Genomic DNA, 18,311 nt, shown 5'->3' on the forward strand with positions numbered 1-18,311 from the left:
ATGTTGTGTATTGTAGATTCAGCGTGTTGTGTATTTAGTGTAGTGTGAGTATGTTGTATGTTCAGGGTCTTGAATAAAGCGTCTGAGTCTGGTTGTTCTTTCCTCTCTCAGTGTTCAGCGGCAGCTCTTTCGGGTGCTGATCATACCAATGATGATGATGATGATGATGATGCAGATGACCACGCAGTCATTATCATTCACTTCACTCCCACAATCCTCTGCTCCAACTCCAATTAACGTGTGATTGTATGCTTGGCATGGAAAACATAATTAACAACCTGCGTCTCTGCCAAACTAAGCAGCCAACACGCTGTGTGTGCAGCGCATCGTCGATCTGAACGCAGCAAAGCAAACACAACAACAACAACACAAGCAGCTCCGTGTTTTTGGGTTCAGAGCGCCGGCTCAGCGTCCCGCGAGAAAACCACCATTCACCATAATGGTGGCGGCGGCGGCTCGGCGCTCTTCTCTCTGATGGACTGCAGGCTGCTGAGGGATGGCGCTTTGTGGTGTGGACAAGAGGAATTATGGGAAAGCGCGCCAAGAAAGGCCCGAGGGGGGGAGGATGGATGTGTGTGTGTGTTGTTAATTCAGCCTCTTTAAAAAAACACTGAAGATTATCAGTGAATCAGAAACACAAATGTGCACGCTGGCTGTTGGAGTGAATTAAGAGACTGAGTGTGGACGTGAACACGCGTGCTTTCATACATGTGCAAGTGTGATGTCCAGCCTCACATCATGAACTGAGCAGTTCTCATTGGAACCATTTCCACATACTAACTCCATCACCTTATTAGAAAGAAGGCGAGTTCGTGTGAAACAAAAAAATAAAGTAATATTCAAAGTTTCTGTATAACTTTAATAACCACAAGGTTAGTTTTCTACATTTGGACAAAAGAGATGCATAAATAGAAAAAGATCTGCTATAAAAAGCAAAAAAGCCTCAAATTACAACGACTACACAAAACCTGCATGAAATGCATATCTGTTTTAATAAAGGAAGATCTGAGAACAATACAATATAAAAAAGGTTCCAAAAAAGTACAACAAAAATAAGTCACAAGAATTTAAAACATGACAGCACATGAGCTTTTACTTCTTTATTTGCAATAAAGAATTTAAAGTTGTGCTCCAAATGTGCTAATGTTGGAAAAGTTTACATCCAGGTCCAAAAGCTGCAGTTCCTCTAATGTCCAGAAGAGGCGCCAGCAGTGAGTCAGCCCCCAGAGATTCCCATGTTAAAATGTCACAGTAGAACTACACGTTTGCAGCCTGATTTTGGTCTAGATAACTTCCTCCTTCATAACACCTGTACAGGTGGAAAACGTGTTTATAACTGTTTCAATTTATTAAGGCTTAAAGTTTGCATTATTAGGGGTGTGGCCTCTTTGACTGACTGGCGGCTGTAGCTGCTAGCTGTTTGCTAGGCTTATCCTAACATCACTGGAGTCCCTGAACTGGACCTCTGGATTGTGTTTGTGCTGTTGGAGCATTTTTAATGCAGTTATCTGATCAATAACATGTCCTTTTAATCGTACTAACACAAAGTCCAAGTCTGAGCACTGTTTTTGGATGTTACTTTGCATTAATTAGCATGTATCAGCACACAGTTTATGGATGGAGCTTGCTAATCAAACTGTCTTCCTGCTCCTGAAAACCAAGATTACAGCAGCCTTAAAGCAAAGGGGGAGGGTTCAAAACTAGGCTTCACAAATCTACAGGGGACATGATGGTGGATACTAGAGATGGCACGATACCACTTTTTTATGTCCGATACCGATACCGATATCATAAATTTGGACATCTGCCGATACCGATATGAATCCGATATAGTGTTTTTTAATCAACAAAACTGTTTTTTAAAATATCTTGCTGCATTTTGCAAGTCTGCAAGTTCATACTCAAGTTTAAAACAACAACTACACTAAAGCTATTCTGTTATACCTGTATACAAAAAAAATATTTCATAGTTCAGCAATACTGATCAATCTAATAAACTTAAACCTACACCATCCTCACTATTCTGGTATTTTAAAGAGTACTTAGCGTAAATATTAAGCAACCTAACTAATAGGGTTCCAACTCCCAGCAACAACAAAAATAAATAAATAAAAAATAGGGAACCACCCCTCACGCTCCACCTCATGATGCTTAATCGACGTAATCAACCTTAATTTGATGCAGTGTGAAAAAAAATGCACAGAAATCAATTATTTTTCAAGAAATATTAAATAGATTCAGCATCTTTCTTCAACAAAATTGTAGACTGCACAGATGGTACCTTCCCAAAGTAAAAAGTACTATAGCTTACTAGGGTATATATATTAGACTTAATAGTGACTATATACAGTAATTGACTTCTATTCATTTTACATCAAATTAAAACTTTGGGTGTCAGATAATTATTTATTAAAAGCTCGACATTTTAAATGAGAATAAGAAAGAAAAGTATGTCTTTGTGCCCCCTTTTCCCTGTTAATGCCCTATCGGCCCCCCTGGCTAAACTTTGCTAGATCCGCCCCTGCACAGTTACCAGCGTCAGCTACATAGAAAAAGATCCTCGAGTAGAAAGTAATAATAAATACATTCTAACAACAGCTGATCAAGCTTAAACGTGCTGCTGTTGTTCAGCCGCTGGTTTCCTCTTTCTGGTGCAAAGTGGGCCAAAAGCAAACTAGAGACAGGACTCACGACAGAAAAGCCGATCAGCTGATCGTTAAGCAGTTTCATGATTGAAGTAGCAGCCGGAGAGCGAGAGGCAGTCGCTTGTTTAGCTTAACGCAGGAATGCTTTACAAAATTCAGAGGTGGACTTACACACTTGCTTTACTTCTCTCGGGATAACTTTGTCGGAGATGAAATGCCAGGTTGCTAGCGAAGCTCCACATGCTATCCAGACCACGACAGGTCCCGCATGCCACAGCCGCTCTATCACGTGATGCATACTGCTCCGACGTGCTAACGTTCTGAGGCGAGTTACGGTGTGTTGCAAGTTTTGTGAGGTGCTTTCGTGATATTTAATGGATCGGATTACATTTTTTATTTTTCTCCGATATCCGATCCAGTAATTTAGGTCAGTATCGGACCGATACCGATACGTAATATCGGATCGGTCCATCTCTAGTGGATACCTCCATCTTTTATACGAAGCTTATAATTTACACAGACCACTATGTTAACCAGAATATTCTGAAATCAAAATATTAACAAACGTTCCTCAATCAGATTTTTTGGTGGTGCTTTATATTGTGAATTCAAAGATTTTCATATATTTTATCTTTAAAAAAAAAATCAAATATGATCAGCACTCATATACAGCTGGGACAAAATACTACATGTTTGAATCGTGACTGAAAGCAGACACAGCTCCATGTTTCTGCTGGTGTTTTTCCCTGCATCCCTCTCACACACCGCTTCAGTGTGAAATGGATCCACACCAGCGAGTTTAATTCAGCTTCACGCACACAGACACGAACATGATGTCGTGTTCATACAGAGAATCGTCTGGAAAACACTGAGGCAGAAATGTGTTTTCTGTGTGGATAAACTGCTGCCTGCACACACACTACATGACTAACAGCAGCACTGCATGTGTGTGTGTTGGTCTGTATCCATCATGTCTGTCAGCACATGAGGAAAACAATGTATGCCTGTGTGTGTGTGTGTGTGTGTGTTTGTAGATTCAGCACAAACTGGCTGCTGCCTCTTCTTCTTCTCTTTTTATTTATCGGGTGGCAGCGAATCGGTGCTGCTTATTTACAGCAGATTGTTTCTCCAGATGTTTTAGAGGGAAAGAAATCCCCAAACGCACACACACAAAGACACACACACACAAACACACGCACACATCTCCGTCCAGATGGAAGTCATTCTTTATAAGACTCTATAATCCTTCTCTCGGTGAGAGGAAACAGAGGAAGGTGAAGTGAAGCGTCTCCTCCTCCTCCTCGTGTTACTGATGTTCTCCAGTTGTGTCGACATGTTTTCTTAAACATGGACATTCGCCCTATCACGCTACAAACATTTGTTTTAATTCATGCATTTTTAAATATAAAGGAAACTGTTAAACATTAGTTGGTCCACAGTGATAACTGAGGCATTATGGTAATGAAGATGGAGGAGCTGACATGTGGACTGTGTTTCAGCTGAGATTAACATGAGACCTTTAACAAGTTCAGGTCAGACCTTTGTGATCTGACTCAAAATTACAAGTGTAAAATCTCCTCTACTAAACCAGTTAGCTAATATAAATCAAAAATAACTAGTTAACTAACAAAAACATTAACTAAGCGTTTACCAAACAAAAAACAACATAAACTAAATCTGAAAGTAGAACACTTGTTTACATAAACCTCAACTTAGTAGTTAGCTAATGTAAACAAAAACCAAACTTTTAGGTTATATAAAAGTTATAAGAAGTTAGCTAACATAAATTAAAACTGATTAGTTAACCAACAAATAACAAATCTAAGCTTTTTGCTAACCGTAAATAGAAAATAATGGTTAGCTAACAAAACTAAAGAAAGAAAGGGTTAGCTAAAGTAAACTACAAATTATTTGTTTTCTAGAATATACCAAAACTGAGAATTAAGAAAAATTAAAACATTAGCTAATGTAGAATAGATTAAATAGCCCTTATTGATATTATACAATAAAACTGTGGGAAACTACAACTTCTGTAAACTACAACTTGTAAACCATTGCTGTTAGCTAATGTAAACTGAAATGGAATGATTAGTCGTGTCCAAATTCATGGGCTGCATCCTCCTGAGGACCCGGCCTTCACGGTCTACGTGGGCCGGGTCCTCAGAAGGTCGGGTAGGCTGGAAGTAAACAGCTGTGGAATTGGACGGTCTAGCCTTCTGATTTGCGTCACCGCTGTCTCGGTGGAGTTTAATAAACTCGGCCGTTTGTTCCTTGCTATCTAAAATATAACAGGACACTGGTGTAAATTCTCGACCATCTCACACTTCTGTTTAATTAGTTTTCTGTTAGACGTTTATTCAGCTGTGTGAAAACCAAGGAGGAACCCACCCGGGGGATTAATACAGTTTTATTTTATCTAATCTAATCTAATAACTTTAATCTCAGCCAAACCGATTTACTCACGAACAAACAAAACACTGAAAAAAGCCAAACAATAACATTTTTAGGTTGTCTAAATGACTTATATATTACGTTTAACCTGAATAGCGAAAGGCCACGGTGATCTGAAAATGATGTGCCGAGAGTTTGCCGTTCTCGGCAGCTCTAGTGATCCTCGAGCCCCTGGCTAGCTATCCAGCTGGTGGGTAGCAGACGTCTCCGAAAATGTCGGAGCACTTTTGCAAATATGCGATACCTTGATAAACCGAACAGATATTTGATGTTTACACAGCTACTTTCTCGCCTGAAAATGTGTTAAAAGTTTATTTTGTGACCCAGAAAGAGTCATAAGAGTAATATTAAAAACTTAGCCATTGTTGGAAACTGTAATCGGCTAGGCCACACTATGAATTCTGGGATATGGAAGCCCACGAAGGATACACCCGACTCTTCCTTCTAATTCGGGGAAAAGGAGGACGCATTTGTCAGCTGCATTCAGAGGAGTCTAATAATTTGGACAGCCTTCGTCGCATCGCTGTGATGCAATCGGCCTACAAATGCGGCCTCAAGAGGATGCAGCCCATGAATTTGGACACCCCCATTATGTTCTTTCAGGTAACCTAAACAAAAGTGAAGAAGTTAGCTGACAAAAATCAAAACTAAGCCTTTACTTAAAAGCTAAGTAACTAAGCTTTTACTTTTACATGCCTCCAAACTATTAGCTAACATGGACCAAAACTAACCACTTAGCCAATATAAACCAAAGCAGTGTTTGATAAACTGTTTAACCAGCTAAACCCAGTTATTATTTAGGGTTTTCTAAGTTTTATTTTTAAGATTATTTATTACTGTTTCAGCTCATAAACTTTCACTTACATTTGCTAAAAGGTTAAACAGCCAGCATTATTAGCTAATGTGACCTACATGTATTTTGCATTTGTTGTGTATGTCAACACATTTTTCAGTTTGTCTGTTTGTAGCATTGCACAGGAATGTTTTCTGCTATTTTAGCTCACAAACTGATGATTTACATTTGCAGCTAATGGTTTAGTTTCATGTCTGCCTGCTTTACTGAGAGGATATCACTTTGTTATTAAAGGAGCAAGATCTGGTTTCTTTTAAGTTACTAGCTGATGAGAACCTTTTCTTTTACAAAATATGCTCTAACTTTGAAAAACGAGCAAAACTTTGACGTGCATAACAAAGAGATTTCATAATATTCCCAGAGCTTTTATTGGAAAAACATCCACCTCTCTCAAGTCCAAGTTTCCTTTGAGATTTCAGCACAACAAGAGCTGATTTTTTAAGTGGAGTACAATAAAAAAGCCGCTTTGTTCTGGGTCTTTGTATCGCTGTTTCTCACTCAGTGTAGGCGAGAGGGAGAAAAATAACAACCCCCCCCCCCCAAAAAAGGAAAGAAAAGGAAATGGCAGATTGATGAAAAGCCAAACTGGTCCCAGGATGACACCTTCTTCTCCTCTCCACAATATTAAAAACTCCCACACGTTTCAGGAGAAGAGCAGAATTAGCCTTGCCGGGACGCTCTGAAAGCTGCCGTAATGACTCATTTGTTTCATCCTGATAGATGGCTCTCTGGATGGAAGAGGACCTCGTTTAGAGGAGCTGCAGACAGCCAGCGAAGGACGACTGCACCATCGTGTAGAAGGCCTTCAAAGCTGTTCAGGCCACCGGAGGTCGCTGTGAGGGCCGACGAAGCAGGGATAAAGTCCTCTGAACAAGAAGCCAACATACACTGTGGCCCTGGCTTTGAAGCTGCTGTTAAAAACCATGCAGGAGGGCAGGTGGTGCTGATGAATATTCAGCCGGGAGTCGAGCCTGCTGCCAAACAAACCGCCTGTTTGCCTCTGTCACCTTCCAGAGTCTGATAGACTGTTTTATTAGTTATGACATGAATGCATACAGCGAGAATAAAAACATCCAGGGTTGAGGAAGGGATGGGAAAGCAGCCTGAGTCAAGTAAAAATAATAAAAAGAGTTAATAACAAAAATTTCTGTCTTTTTACATCCTGTGGATCTGTAAACAAAACAAACAAAAAAACTTGCAGGTTTTGCTTTGAACATTTCTTTTACACTGAAAACAATCATGCTTATATGTAGAATGAGCCTGGTGACCAACTTAATAAAAAAACATGGATAACGCCACATTGGTGCGCAAAGTCACGCTTTATTTTGAGACTTTTTTAAGTTGAACTTAATGTTTTGACAGTTATTGTCTTGGTGTTCTGAAACCTGATGTCATAAGCAAGTGATAGATCTGGATCAAAGGTTAGCCTCACCTTAAATCATCGCCTGTTTTATTGTCCTTTTTAATACTGATGGAGCCAAAGTGAACGTCACACTGTATTAAAGAAGATTTGGAACTAAGCTCATAAATTCATCAAGACAGTGAATCCTGAGCTCATGAATAAAGAGAGGTAGATAGCCATTTTCATACAGATTTCTACACACCCAGACTTTTTTTTTACAACCAAATGTGTCGCCCTCTGCTGGTCATTACAAAGAATCCAGGCTTAAGATGTTGTTTAACATAGACTTGATTCAACTTTTGGGAAGTCTGTTTGTAAGAAAGACAATCATTTGAATGCTTTATAATTCAATTTTTTTGTCCCTCAGGAGGCTTTAAAATTCCTGCTGTCACATCTGAAATATCACTAACGGCTGTTTGGGTTTCGGTTTTTTCAAAGAGTGATGTAGTCTTCTGTTGGGGGGAAATTTAGCCTCCACGATCATTGGGACACATAAACCAATCGGCACGGTAAGGTGGCGATTGACGGAGGAGTGAGGAACACACATTTGTACAATTAATTTGTAGAATTAAAATCTTTTTATTACAAATTAAGTGTAAAAAACTGTGACATGTAAGACTCAAAACTGGGTATTTCTAAGTGTAGTTTTATGGGTTTTTTGCCTTTTAAAAGGAAAAAAATCATGTTCAGGGACACTAAAACAAACAAATCAATGCTCAGAAAGCAATAGATTAAACATCTGAACCGTTTCAGATAAAACTGCTTCAAATTCATCCATAAGACAACTATGCCTACCATCATTTATAACGGGACAAAATTCCTGCCTTTGTATTCTTCTTTTCTTCAACCTTTAATCATTTCCAATTTTGTGTTTCTTTCCTAACTTTCTTTTTCCTTCATTCCATCTTCCCTGATTTTCTTTCCCCTGGAATTTTCCTATTTCTTATTTCCCATCCTCTCCTTTCTTTCTTCTCCTCATCTGCTATCCCTTCTTTTTTTTTCTCCCATGACAAATTTATGTCCAGCCCCCAAGGTCACGATAATCTGTCCAAAACTACTGACTATGGAACAAATTTAAATCACCACTATCAGACCCCATTGTCAGCATCTTTGTTTTTTCTTTTTTTACTTCAACTTTAGATCATTTCAGTTAAAAAAGAAAGAAAGATGTCAAGTTAAACTCAAACACATACAGAGTCCAATATTTAATTCCAGGCTGCAGTTTGAGCTGTAAACAGATTTTTGCAGACTCTCATTAACTGTCAGCTTCAAACGGCCTGGATTGGGATTCCTCCTCGGGTTAATATCTCCTTTGTTAGGGAGTTGTTTTGTCAGTCCCGGGAGATCTCCCTCTGCTTCCCACGTTTCTCACATCCTCTCCGTGCTGTCGAAGCCTCCGTACGGACACCAGCTGGCTGTGGAGGAAACACAACTGCTTAAATGTAGTCTTTATTTCATTTTGCTGCATTTAATCTCAAATGAAGCAGCTCGTTTGTGCGTCACAATGCAGATTTGTACTTTTGTAACAGATTAAATGTGATATGTTTATTTCTGGGTTGGGAAAAAGATCCAAGGGGCCTGCAAACACACTGATTTCTGACTCTGTTTCAGTGTCTTTATTAATCACTTGTCTTAGCTCAACTTACCAGCTTGTAAACTCTGATTTAACCACAGAAAAGCAGCCAGCTGCTGAGCATTAGCACCGCCACTTTACGGTTGGACTGTTAACCTGCGGCGTGTCACAGAGGTGAAGGATAATTCGGAGTGACAAGTTACATTGAAGGTGGCAGCATGTGGGCTGCAGACGATCCTCAGCTTCACTACAGCGAAAAAGACACAACCTTTGTACACATCTGCACTAGTTCATCACAACTATTAGGATTTTTTGATTTGTAAAAGCTTCTTTGGGACAGTAAAAATCCTGATGACACTTCCTGCAGCTGACCCAAAAGTTTCCCCACCTGATCAATGAATAAAGAGCCTCTTCGTGCACATTTTAAGTTGCACATAAAAAGGGAATCATCAGTGTGCCCCAGGGCAGCTGTGGCTACAACGTAGCTTGCCATTGCCAGTGTGTGAATGTGTGTGTGAATGGGTGAATGACTGAATGTAGTGTAAAGCGCTTTGGGGTCCTTAGGGACTGAGTAAAGCGCTATACAAATGCAGGCCATTTACCATAAATTGCCAAAAGTAAATGTTAGTTAGACTTCTTTGCTTTGTGCCACATGATTTACTGATGGATAAAGTCAATATTAATGAAGCTAGTGTCATGGAAATAATCTGAGTAGTCAGCTAACAAGCATTTTGACTAAGATACAGTTTTGTAGCCCTAACGTTATTTAGCCAGCTAGCTGCATCAATCTGGTGATAGCTTTTAATGTTAGCTGACCAAGTAATTTGAACAGCTAGCAACATTACAAGATAAAGCCCAGGAATTAGAATAAATTATTCAGTGTTATCCATTCACAGCTTCAGGCTTCATGAGATAATACTGTTCTTTTTCTGGCTAATATTATCTTACGTTAGCTTACCTGCTAACGCAGACAAACTGCTTGATAATCACCATAGCGCTAGCTGGCTAACTTTAGCTTGCTTGCTAGCAGCTAAGCCAAAGTCCTATAAACAGACTGCTTATCGTTTTTGTCCTTTTGGAGTTTGTGTTGGAGTCTGTGTTGAGGTAAAAGTCAGTTGTTTGGTGATATTGGTGAGATATCTGTTAGGCAATGGAAATAAGAAAAAAAAACACTGAATACAATAAACTGCAACATAATTCACATTTTCAGTTAACAAAGTTACAGGTACACACTTCAGTTTGAAGCTGATGACTAGTCACTTGCAGATATTCCAAGATTTGGTTGCCTATTTTAATGTATTTGCTACAAAGTCAGTCAATGTTATTTGTCACTCTTGTTGGTAGTCGTTCCAATCACTCGCCTAGATGTTGAGAAAAGTTCCGCTCACTTCCAGTGGCTATTATGGTCACTATGTAATTTCAAGTGTGGACACAGCTCATAAATCCTCTCAGGCACAGAAGCCCCACCCACCTACTGGACAAACCTCCTGGTTGTGTGAGCCAGCCTATCAGAAGAAAGTCTGTGGAAGTGCATTCTGTCTGCAGTTTCAGCTGGACTAGATTAAAAACAATGAGAAGAGCAGGTACAATTATAATCTCTCCACCTAACCTATGCACAGAAATCCACACCAAATAAGGTGTTACTCAAGAAACTCAACTGTAATCACACGACTTAAACATCACTCAGGATTCCATGTATAGGATGATGAGTTAATCATCAGTTAACTATCAGGTACGAACAGAAACAAGCACGCATACATCTTATTGGTTAAAGGGTTTAGCCCTGATGTCACGCACACCTGCATTTTGGGCTAAATTTGGCCTTCTTAAGGTGTTGACTTGTGGTAAGTCTGGCTGCTTCATCTCAGCCACAGGTAAACCTGACAGAGGCCAGATGTCACATTTGGCCACATCCTGCCTACCCCACGCTTATGACCTCATCAGGTCCATCTATTACATACAGTCTGTGTGTGGCACCTGAGTGAGTGTAATAAACATAAACATTAATAATACAGCACATGGTTCTGTGCTCAGTCTGCTGTTGCTGATGTGTCGTGACACATGGTGACTGTTCATGTTGATGACACAAAAAGTATCAAAATCATGGTAAAAACACTCACAGTAAGCACCAGGTAATGAACAAAAGGGCTGATGGGAAATGTGGTTTCCTTTGCAGAAACATGAGCCCTGACAAACTGTGTGTCTGTGTGTGTGCGCAGCTACATGATGTTAAAATAATAGGTGATGCTGAGCAGCAGTGGGGCCACCTTCTTCATCCAGTCCACATGGTCTGTGGTGGTCTCTGATAAATGGCTCCTCTCCTGTCAGGACCTGAAACTTCCTGCAGCTGTGGTTACTTATGATGTAATGCAGGACGCCGATTATGTGCCTCGCCATCAGCGACACTCCGCTCAGCTCAGCGTGCATTCGGCACTGCAGGAGCGCTCGCATCTGTCCGATGGTGGAGGAAGGTAGGTGGATGGGAGGTGATGGAGGTCACTGAACATTCAGGGAGCAAATGTTGAAACTTTAAGTGAGCTTTATTGGAGTTGTTCCTCAGAAGTGTTTTCAGGGTCCTTGACCTGTCTGCAGTCTGAATGTCATGAAACTTTGCAGAGAAGTAAAAGAAAGTAAAAGAAATAATTAAATATAAAGGGCAACGCAGAGCTACTCTAACAGAGCACAGGTATCAAGACACTCAGTTCAGCTGAGTTTTATTTAGAGATTAGAGTTTGAAATGAGCATGATGAGTTCACTTTAAGGTTCCCATTAAGGGATATCCTATTTTATTTATTATAATTTATTATTAAGATAAAATCTATAACTGTTTAATCATTTAATTGCATTTGAAAATGTGGAAAGTCTTATTATCCAACCAAAGTTTCTTTTGTTTAAGTTTTCATTTGCTAACAAAACACCCATGTCACATGTCTGAGGTTATATTGTTATTTTTCACCGTTAACTGATAAATTCTGAAATCTAAAATTATCTGGTCTGTGTTGTGGTGGCGTTGGAAGTTAGAAAAAATACTGCAGGCGGATCCACTCGATCAGAACAGGATCAGAACCAGATCTCCGTGACCATGACGTCCAAACTGTCCCCGCCGTCCCCCCTGGGTTTCCTTCGCTTGTTAATTAATTGTCTCTGCACTAACATCTGTCGTCTCTGGAGTGCCACCGCACGCCGCTGCGATTCAACATTTATACATGACTCCTTACAGCAGCCGCACTTTTAATGATGAAGCATATGGAATACAGCCGAGCAGAAGAGGAAGTACATTTAGCCTGCGACGGCTCTCAGCTGTGAAGAGCTGCACTTCACCGAAAACAAGGGAACATGAGCTAAGAAAAAAAAAACATGCCGTGGAGCTAAAGGAGGAAAAGTGTGCCGAGGACGTTTAAAAGCCAGAAAAAGCAGCTTGAAGAATCAGTTGAAGAATTTGGAGGTAGTCCTCCTCCTTCATTGTTCCATCCACTTTGTGTAATGTACCAATACCACTGGCAGTAAAACAGCCCGAAAGCATGATGCTACCACCACCATGCTTGACACCAAGTACAGTGTTCTAAGGTTTGAAAGAATCACCTTTACTCCTGCAACCTTACCTCTTGTCATTGTGGCCAAACATTCTTTGTCTTGTCTGACAATCAAACTTTTCTCCAGGAGACATTTGGCTTGTTCGTGTGGGCAGCCACACATTTCAGTAAAGCTTGAATGTGTCAGTTTTGTAGCAGGAGCTTCGTTCTTGGTCGACATCCTCACAGTCCATGGCGATGTAAAACTGGCTTCAATGTGGACAGTGCTGGTGTTCCAGCAGCTTCCAGGTCATGGCAGATTTGAGCCTTGGTGGTTCCTGGCTTGTTCCTGAATATCCCAACTGGTTTTCTTTCATATCTGGTGTCACACCTGAATAACTTCTTTTATTTTTAGCAGAAAAAAGTTCTTCTGTACTCTAACTCCTCTACATCACAAATGTTGGCCAAAGTAGTCAGTAAGAGAAAACATATCTGTTACAATAATAAATCATAGAAGCTTGTCTGTTGGCGAAAAGTAGCTCTGAAGAAATCTTGGCTTATGACTGATCTTAGAATAGTGAAAGCAGAGCCAATGTACACTTGCCTAGCATGCGAGTCTCCCATCACCTTTTAGGTTTAACTACAAAGTGTATGCGCAATAAACCAGAAAAAGGTTGACCTCTCATCTTGACAAACTCTGGGATTTGTTTTGCTGCTGATTTTTAGTATAATGAAGAATAGGGTGACCAACCGTCCTCTTTTCCCCGGACATGTCCTCTTTTTACGTTCTGTGAGGGGCGTCCGGGGGTATTTTTGAGATTGATAAGAATGTCCGTGTTTTCCTATATTCCGACAGAGGACTCATGTGTGTGACGTCATTCATCCCCGAGCTGCTGCTTTGTGAGCTTGTTCTGCGCTCACAGACAGGACAGACAGCACCAACGCGCCTAATGATGTTTAAAAGATCCCAAAGCTTTGATGTTACTGATAGTGAACTTCATTTTATTCATAAGGTTAATTAGTAGAGTTGCCAACCGTCCCGTAAAAAACGGAATTGTCCCGTATTCAGAGAAAATATTACGCGTGTCGTATTGAGCTGAAAAGAAACAAAGTTTGTCCCGTACTTCAGCTAGAATGGAAAAGACACAAAACTGGAGTTATTCTGTCGTTACGCTGCACAGCTGCCTCTTCTTCTCTCATTGTCTCCCCTCCCTCTCCTGTTTCTACTTCAATCATGAAACTGATCAATGATCAGCTGATCGGCTCTCTTGTTTGTTTATCGCCCACTTTGCGCCAGAAAGAAGAAACCAGTGGATGTAGCACTAAACAACAGCTGCACGTTTAAGCTTGATCAGCTGTTGTTAGAATTTATCAAATATTACTTTCTAGTATCAGCTGATGTTTGCTGGAGCCACAGCTGTAAAGCTGCTGGTCATGATATTGGTTTGGTTATGTGATGAGAGGGAAACATGAAGATGAAACCAGGAGATGTCCTTACTGAATCATCAGAGCTGAACAGGTGATGGAGAAACAGGTTTACCTTTTAGGTGACATGAATGAGTTGAAGGGAAGTTATGAACTGTTTCTGAGAGATAAACAACACCAGTCAAAGTCAAAGTCAACTTTATTTGTCAATTCTGCCACATGTACAGGACATACAGAGAATAGAAATTTCGTTACTCTCAAACCCTAGATGAAATAGCAATGAACATTTTGTTAGGATGCCTGGGTCGTTGACCCAGGGGTTTTGAGTTTATTATATTATTTATACTTTCTAGTCTTTGGTTTCTTTGAGTTCTGTTTTATAGTTTATGTCTCTGTCTTCTCTAGCTGCTGTCTCCCCTGTCAGCTGTATCCCCTTGTCTAGTTCGCGTCTATGTGTATCTTAAGTTCCTATATCCCCGTGTTCAGTCAGTGTTTTGTGTCTGCCCTGTTCCCACGTCTCTGTTCCCTTTGTAGTGCCTGCTTATGAGCCTGTGTCTTTGTTCAGTCTGTGTTATGCGTTTCCTGTTTTACTTTGAAGGTCTGTGTCTTATCTCAGTGTGTTCAGTTTACGCTTCTTTGGTCTCGTCAGTTCTGATTTGTCCCAGCTGTGTTTCCCTCCTGTTACCCATTCCCTGATTGCTCCCTCTGTGTATTTAAGCCCAGTGTTTCTCTGTGTCTGTGTCGTGATCTACCGTTTACCAAGCTGTGTGTTCTGTCTGTCCTCCGGTATTAGTTTATTTTTTTGATTGTTTCCAGTTATGTTATATTTGAGTTTAACATTAAAACGGTTTTTGAGTTTACATCTGTCTCTGGAGTCTGCACCTTGGGTCCTATTCCTGCCTGCACACAGCCACACCTAACAGAAGATCGCGACCAGAACATGGACCCTGCAGACTCTTCAGCTTTTGGATTCGATGCTGAGATGGAGCGGATGATTAGGCTCCTTGACCGCATTGCTCAGGCCAATGATTTGAGGACCATGGCAGTTGGGCTAAGTGCTGTGGATGCCATCATTCGGAGCAACCCTCGGCTTACTCAGTTTTCTATGGACACTGTGCTGGGCAGCTCCATAGCTGCCTGGAGGGAGCAAGTCAGGGCTGGCGAGCTTGCTCTCTCTACCTTCACTTCCACTTCTTCACCGCCGCCCCAGGACAACACACACTCACCACCTGCCTCGTTGCTACCTCAGACTGCCTCTCCTTCCTCACACCAGCCAGGACCTTGTTCGCCTGCCCATTCGCCTGCCTTTTTCCTGGCGGCCATGTGGTCGGATGAGGAGGAGGTCTCCGTATCTCCGCCAGTTTCAGTTCCCTCATCTAGAAGGAAGCGACGCCATCGTCACTCCTCTCCTCTGTCATCCGTCCAGCAATCTGCCTCCGCTGGAGGGTCCGAGGGACTGCTTCAGCCGTCTGTTCCCGCTGGAGGGTCCGAGGGGGGGGCCCGTTCAGCCTCCTGTCTCCGCTGGAGGGTCCGAGGGGGGGCCCGTTCGGCCACCTGTTTCCGCTGGAGGCTCCGAGGGGCCCGTTCGGCCACCTGTTTCCGCTGGAGGCTCCGAGGGGCCCGTTCGGCCACCTGTTTCCGCTGGAGGCTCCGAGGGGCCCGTTCGGCCACCTGTTTCCGCTGGAGGCTCCGAGGGGCCCGTTCGGCCACCTGTCTCCGCTGGAGGGTCCGAGGGGCCCGTTCGGCCACCTGTCTCCGCTGGAGGGTCCGAGGGGCCCGTTCGGCCACCTGTCTCCGCTGGAGGGTCCGAGGGGCCCGTTCGGCCACCTGTCTCCGCTGGAGGGTCCGAGGAACCGCTTCGGCCACCTGTCTCCGCTGGAGGGTCCGAGGAACCGCTTCAGCTACCTGTCTCCGCTGGAGGGTCCGAGGAATCGCTTCAGCCGTCTCTTCCTGCCGGAGGGCCCGAGGAGCCCGTTCAGCCTCACGCCACGTCAGCTGGAGGGCCCGAGGAGCCTGTTCAGCCTTCTGCTACGTCAGCTGGAGGGCCCGAGGAGCCGGTCCAGCCGCCATTAGCCTCTGCCTCGGCTACGCCTGGTCCAGCTTCTGCCTCGGCTTCTGCTTTGCCTGGTCCGGCTTCGGCCTCCGAGTCTGCAGTTCCGCCTGGTCCGGCCCCAGCCTCTGCAGCTCCGCCTGGTCCGGCCCCAGCCTCTGCAGCTCCGCCTGGTCCAGTCTCCGAGTGTTCAGCTTTGTCTGCCCCTGAGGTCTCCAATCTGTCCGGCCTGCACGTCCTGCACGTCCTGCACGTCCTGCACGTCCTGTCCGGCCTGCTCGTCCTGCACGTTCTGTCCGGCCGATGACTGGACGTCGTTGCCGTCATGGACAGCCCTCTGAACTACGCCGCCGTCATGGACGGCCCCCTGAACTACGCTGCTGCCTCTCGCCCGGCCGGCCTCCTGATCTGCTCGGTCGCCGTCGGTGCCTCTCGCCCGGCCGGCCTCCTGATCTGCTCGGTCGCCGTCGGTGCCTTCCGCCTGGCCGGCCTCCTGAACTGTTTTCTGGGCTCTTGGACTGTCAGCCTCCGGGCCAGCCCCCCTGAACTTTTTTGAGACTATTGCATGGGCCACTGCGCCTTTCGTGAGCTTTTTTGTTTGTTTGCTTTTGGACTTTGCCTGGGCCTTGGTGCTGTTGTTTTGGACTTTGTTTCTGTATTTTGTTCTGTTGCTTTCCGGGCTCCAGTGTTTGCATTTTTTTTTTTTTTTTTTTTTTTTTTTGTTTTGTTGTTTCTGGCTCCTTGTTTGGTTTGTTTCTCGTCAGTTCTGATTTGTCCCAGCTGTGTTTCCCTCCTGTTACCCATTCCCTGATTGCTCCCTCTGTGTATTTAAGCCCAGTGTTTCTCTGTGTCCGTGTCGCGATCTACCGTTTACCAAGCTGTGTGTTCTGTCTGTCCTCCGGTATTAGTTTATTTTTTTGATTGTTTCCAGTTATGTTATATTTGAGTTTAACATTAAAACGGTTTTTGAGTTTACATCTGTCTCTGGAGTCTGCACCTTGGGTCCTATTCCTGCCTGCACACAGCCACACCTAACACATTTAAATATAAGAGTGATTAAAAAATGCAAATAAAATAATTAAAAAGTAAAAATTTTAATAAATACAATACAAATTAACAAGAAAGCTATACAATATTCAGGTATGGGTAAATGACATTAAGTGTAAACCAGGCAGAGTAGGGCGGGTCTAGCAAAGTGCTGCCAGGGGGGCAGGCAGGGCATTAATAGGGAATCTTACAACCAAAGTTTTCATCTGATGTAAAATGTATAGAAATCATACATATACTAACAAGACTGTACATCACTGTCACAACAGCGTTTGTTTTCATTCAAAGGCTTCATGGTTTTTCCTATAATACCTGGTGGGCCGGTCTCTAGTCAAAATGCCCGAGCCGATTTTATGTTTCTTTAAGCAAGTTCTTCATGACTGAGCAAAGTGTCCTCTTTTTTTGGAAATCAAAATATGGTCACACTAATGAAGAAGCACTGCCAACCTTGCTTGCCCCAAAGAACGCTGCTATATTTTAACACCTTCAACGGCTCATTAGGCTATATTTAATTTGATCATGAGCTACCCTCTCATTTAATAGCCACAAACCGTTAGCTACAGTAGCTTAATGGGTAGCTGACTCATCTGCTGTAGTAAGCAATGCTGCTAGCTAATGCTACTTAAGTATATAACACTGTAATGAAATAAAAATATGGGTTAAAAAACTGGTTGCTTTTCATGTCGAGTCATTGATGTCGTGGCTAATACTGATGCAAATGTTAAATGTTAAAAAGTGTTAAAGATGCTTATAAAGTTTTATTTAGTTTGACTGCTTTGACACTACAATCACAATCTGTTGTGATAGATGCCACTCACCTCTTATGTACTTTGGTTTGCTTTGATGTATTAATGAACTGAATTTATTTCTTTTACACTTAATGCTTCATGCTTCAGTCAACTAGCTGCTAATGGACGCTGCCTTGTGAGCAATTGGAATTTGTTGCTATGACCATGACAGCAGCAAAGTTAGAGCAACAGGTGCGTATAACTCTTGGCTCAGTTATGGCACCGTGAGTTTCACGCTGGTGAATGGATATGCTGGCTGGGTTACCTTTGATCCAGATGTCACAGCACACCTGACACCTTGCATGAGTCGCTCTCAGTCAGGACCAAAGGAAATTTTAGATGTGGGCCACATCTGGGCCAAACATTTACCAACCCCTGCTGCACATCAGACTGTTGTTCTCTCTTCCTGAGTTTCCTGTCTCTATTTACAGTATCAATAAAGGTTAGCGTGCAGCGGTTGTCTGATGTTCGTGAAATGCTGATGCTGATCGCTGTGTGTCGCAGCCTCCCCCTCTTTCTCCTCCTCCTGCAGGAGATGCCTGCAGAGACTCAGCCAGAGGAGCAG

The 18,311-nt window shown here is 42.6% G+C and overlaps 1 long non-coding RNA gene across 1 annotated transcript; it reads right to left on the reverse strand.

Moving 5' to 3' along the window:
• Positions 1–8,234: 8,234 nt before the first annotated feature.
• On the reverse strand, positions 8,235–9,336 carry LOC113028852 (uncharacterized). Its single transcript, XR_013901776.1, has 2 exons — positions 8,998–9,336; positions 8,235–8,766 (listed from the first exon to the last, which is right to left on the reverse strand). It is a non-coding gene; the product is annotated as an uncharacterized LOC113028852 (long non-coding RNA).
• Positions 9,337–18,311: the final 8,975 nt, after the last annotated feature.

The sequence above is a fragment of the Astatotilapia calliptera genome, chromosome 2, assembly GCF_964374335.1.
Source record: "Astatotilapia calliptera chromosome 2, fAstCal68.1, whole genome shotgun sequence".
Taxonomy (NCBI): domain Eukaryota; kingdom Metazoa; phylum Chordata; class Actinopteri; order Cichliformes; family Cichlidae; genus Astatotilapia; species Astatotilapia calliptera.